Source organism: Grammomys surdaster, unplaced genomic scaffold, assembly GCF_004785775.1.
Source record: "Grammomys surdaster isolate TR1022 unplaced genomic scaffold, NIH_TR_1.0 126176, whole genome shotgun sequence".
Lineage (NCBI taxonomy): Eukaryota > Metazoa > Chordata > Mammalia > Rodentia > Muridae > Grammomys > Grammomys surdaster.
In genome coordinates this window covers 3,916,421-3,921,625 of record NW_021620983.1, presented here as the reverse complement: position 1 = coordinate 3,921,625, position 5,205 = coordinate 3,916,421, and positions in this window count along the sequence as shown.

Genomic DNA, 5,205 nt, shown 5'->3' with positions numbered 1-5,205 from the left:
TGGTTGTGTCTCCATGAGCCATGATTTTAGTGCCTGGCTATCTGAGCTAGAGATTCTCAGGGCATCATCTGGAAGTGATGGCTTTAAAGACTTCCCAGAGTGGTGCTCTCAGCAACCAGATGCTATCTACTCTGTTGATTTGTAAATGTCATGGAGGGGCTGTACCGCTTCACATGGTTTCTCAGAGTTTACATCTCCTCTGTAATTTCACTTATAGATGTATATTTTATGTGTATATATGTATACACACATGTATATATACATACATATATGTATAGACACATGTATACAAACACATATATGTATATACACATGTGTATATATGTATACACACATATATGCATATATGTATACACACATGTATATGCATACATATATGTATGTACACATATATGTATATGATGTATACATGTGTAATGTTATATGCCAAGGTAAAACAGAAACACCATGTGGTCTCTCAGCCCAGCCTCCAAGGTTGTCTAACATGTAATGTTTTCCTTTTTCATAGACTCTTATTAACATACATTGTTCATGTGAGAAGTGGGCTTTGTCATAACACTCTCTTTGACCACACCCACCCATATCTCCCCTCCTATTACCCCCTGAAATCCTGCCTCTCCTGTAAAACCCCACTTGTAATTTTGCATCTTTCCTAGACTCCACATGTGGGCAAACACGTGGTCATTGTCTTGCTGAATCTGGCTTCTTTCACTTAACATGATGATTTCGTATTCTTTCCATTTTCCTGAGATGACGTGGGTGATGGGCTTCTTCTTTGTGGCTGAGGAATGTTCTGCTATGTGTCTATACTCTTTTCTATCTCTGCTCACTGGCTGGCGAGTGGCTGAGTTGGTTGCAGCACTTGGCCAGGGTGGGCGGTGCCACAGTAAGCACATGCGCACTGCGATCTCTGCGGAATGCCAGCTTGATTCCGGTGTACATTGGTGAACCGTGGCTGGCTGGCGTTGGAGTTTTAGTTGCAGATTTTAGAAGCCGCTCTGGATTATCTTCAGTGCTAGCTGTAGTAGCTCGCACGCCTCACCCTCAGTGGACGGGGTCCCACTAACATTAGCTGTTGCTTATTTCCTGTATTATGGCATTGTGGCTGGTGAGGCTGGATTTCAGAGCAGTTTTGATTTGTATTTCCCTTTATTGGCCAGTCAACGTGTCCCCTGGCTGGCCAGTTTCTTGTCTTACAATGGAGTCCTTGAATTCTGCTCCGGGCTGTCTGTCTTCACTCCAGCAGTGGCTTCTGCGGCTATACAGATGGCCTTTAGTTTGCCATGCTCTCATTTGTCACTCTGACTTTTACTTCCTGAGCGGTTGTGGTCCAATCCGGAGAGTGGATTTCTTACGCATATACTGTGCAAGTCTTCAAGGGTTACCACTGCATTTTCCTATGGAATTCTGACATTAAGACCTTTGATCCATTTTGAGTCATTTTAAAAATTTATTAATATTATATATCCTCTCTCTCTCTCTCTCTCTCTCTCTCTCTCTCTCTCTGTTGGTATAGGTGCCTGTGAAGACCAGAAAGGTACATCAGGTCCCCAGAACTGGAGTTACAGGTGGTTATGAGACACCCAGTGTGGGGTCTGGGACCAGAACTTGGGTCCTCTGCAAGAGCAGCAAGCGCTCTGTGCCACCAAGTCACTCCCAGGCCTTGGGTTGATTATTGTACAGTGTAGTAGGTTGGGTTGATATTGTACTGTGTAGTAGGTTGGGTTGATATTGTACTGTGTAATAGGTAAGGTTGATTTTTGCACTGTGTGATAGGTTGGGTCTGGTTTCATTCTCCTACAGTTTCTCAAGCACTGCCTACTAAAGTCATTGTGGTTTTCTTACATAAATTTTAGTTTAGTTTATTTTTTTAAGTTTCTGTGAAGAATATCATCAGTGTTTTCAGGAGCTCTGAACTATGCACCACTATTGGTAACACAGCCATTTTGACAGTGTTAGTCTGCTGGTCCATGACCGGAAGGAGATCCTCCATCTTCCAGTGTTTTCAATTCCACCCGTGCTTTATACTCTTGACTGTAGAGGTCGTTCTTCTCCTTTGTTAGACTTAGTCCCGATGTATTCCTGCTTGAGGTAGCCTGACATTGGGGCTCCAAGCTCTGTAATTATTTCTATTTCATTTGTTGAGATCCTCTGCTCCAAGGTTTCTGACTTGTCCTTTCTTAGTGCTGGATCTCTTGTTTGGGTTATAAATTGTCTTTTTTTTTTTTATTTCATCAGCTTGCCTGTCTACACTATGCTGCACTTCTTTAAAACATCTAGAACCCTGTGTAGACAGCTGAGTCTGTGAGGTGCCTGCAGTGTAAGTGTGAGAACCTGAGCTTGTATGCTAGTGCCCATATAAAGCTGGGGGAAGCAGCATACACATGTCATCCCTGACCTTTGGAACAGTGGGCAGAGATTGGCAGATCCTTGGAGCTCACTGGCCAACCAGCCAGGCAGATAGTCAGTCTAGCCAAGCTGATGAGCTCCGAGTTCACTGAGAGGCCCTGACTCAACAAATGAGGTGGTATATGATCAAGAAAGACACCAACATTGAGCTCTGGTCTCCATGTGTACATGCTCTGCATATATCTACACAAACATGTATAACACACACACACACACACACACACACACACACACACACACCATTGCAATACTTTGAAGGGAATGTTTAATTTTTCTGTTTTGCGATATAGTTTCATTTTGTAGCCTGGGCTAGCCTGAAACTCAGCATTGATTGCTGAGCTTGTGGCAATATTTTTGCCTCGGGCTGAAAGACCCCTCCAGGGGGGGACTCAGGAAGGACGTGACCCCAAAGACACTCCAGAGACTGACTGCAATAACATGAGTCAGGTCTTTATTTATCGAAGCTTCGGGTCTATACATGCCTCATGCAGGAGGTAGGGGTATCGACCCTGAGACCTAATAGCTTAGGGTTTTTATAGACAAAGGCTGGGGGGGAGGGAGAGGGCTGTGGGTAATCACACACAATTGGTTATTTCAAATGTCTGTAATGTGTGTAAGCAGATCCCAGACAGAGGTTTGACAAATCTCACGAGAATAGTCTCTGGTCCCTGTGGCCTTGGGACCCAGTGTGAATGCTTATCTGAGCTGACAGACCATCTGGCTGAATTTAATTTGAAAGTCCTTGGGACCTCTGGTGGGAGTTTCTCCAGAGGAGGCTAAGTCAGACACCACGGGAACAGATTCCCAGAACACTCAATTGACCTTTGTTTCCCTAGCTCTGCATCCCCTGTGATGGCCTTGGGTTAGCACGCTAGCTGACCTATAATTCTTAACTATTTGTATTAGTGAATTAAGGCTTCCTGTTATACTGTTTAACTAGCTTTAAAAAAACTCTTTTCAGGGCCTCCAAGTGCTGAGATTAAAGCTGTGAGCTCACACACTGGGCTTCAACCTCCTTTTCAGTGTGTGGAGATCTGTCTGGAGTCTTGCTCTCTTCTGGAGGTGGCATGTTATCAGACTCTCTATCTTCTGCACTTCCCATGTTGACATTTTAACACCTGGCAAGGAGGGTCCATCTATTGTTTCTCTTTCTGTGATGGTGGGATTGTTCACACTCCTGTGAACTTTGGGATTGTTCACATCTCTGTGAGCTTTTGTTCTTAAACTCACTCATTGTATGTCTGAAGGACGGTATTCACATAGGCACCTATGTTTTTCGAGTTCGTTCTGGCTTCACTTCCTTGACTGTCCCTATCATCTAACTTGAGGATATCTAGCAAGAGAGATCAGAAGATGAGCAGAAACAACTAACATCCTGAACTGTGCTATACACAGAAAAGAGGGCAAGCAACGCGGCTGTTGCTCAGAGAAGGGCAGGACGGTGAGAAACAGCAAGATGAGGGAAGGCGTTCAAACATGGCAGAAGTGTGCAAAGAGACTTCTAGAGAACGTGGAGAGAGCCACTTCAGGAAGGGATAAGGGGGTCACTAGAGGAAGTCGGTTCATGGGGACACTCTGAGCCACCAGAAGGAAATAACCTTGGAAGGCTAATGGGGTGAGTTGAAGAGAGCCTGATGAACAGGCAAACGAGGCCTCTTGCCCTGTGGGGTCAGTGAGGAGAAACTGAAGCTCCGAGGGAAGGAAGGGGCACAGAAGGGCTCCAGCTGTCCTCATTAAAGTCTTCCAACTTTGGACAACAACACTCAGAGAAATTTGTTTCGTGTCTCCAAAACAGTTGTCCCACAGCCTTCCCCTTAAATAGTTCGCCATGTGACCCAGTGAAGCTTGAACCTGCACAAAGCGAGCAGTAACCAGAGCTCTCATTTCTGCAAAGCAAAGTCTGATGACGAACATCGCTCGGGTGGGGGGTGGTCCAGGAATGCTACGGATTACTAAGGAGTGACTGGGAAAAATTACTTAGTCACTGTGACTTGTCATTCCCTACAACTGGGTACTTATCACATTAACTCGATGGGTACTGTGAGGTTCACATGTGATTCATGCAAATTACTTAACAATGTACCTGATAGATGAGACCATGGCATCCTTCATCTCCCAGAGTGCCCTGAATGGCTGGCTCCACTGACCTCTGCCTTTCAATCCTGTTTTCTATTCTCCATCATGTCTGATAGACTGGCTAAGCTTCCTTCTCTGCCATCGGGGCATCTCAGGAAGTGATGGTGTGTGCTTCTGGATGAGGATCGTGTGACACACACTATCTCACACACGCTGGATTGGGTTGAGAAGTCAGGGGATGGCTGAGCACCTGTGAATGAGAACTCATGCTCACCTTTGGGGTAAGGCATAAGAAGGGTCTCAGTGACACAGGACAGATAGATGACCAGGTTGTGGGGAGCTGTGGACTTAGAGGAATCCAGCCTTCCCAGAGCTTCGGAAGTCAGAAAGGAGGCATGGGTGGGCAGAAGAGTAACCCCACCTCTTTTGACCTCCGATCTTTTGTCTGCAGCTCTCATTGGGTGACCCTAAGTGGAAGCTACCTATAAGCGTTGATCTCTTGGAGACACAGGCAGGGCAGAGAAAGGGTGGAGAATGAGTTGGGAGTCGTGAACGGTAACCTGGTCTCTCCAAACCCACTCCATTCTCATGCTGATTCATTCTGATTCCACTGCCACACAAACTCTAGTGGGAAAAAAATCACTTCATGTGCAACAAGACATCCTCACCAAGCACATTCCTCACTCTCTCGAACTGGCTTCCACTCCAGGGAAGGGAACC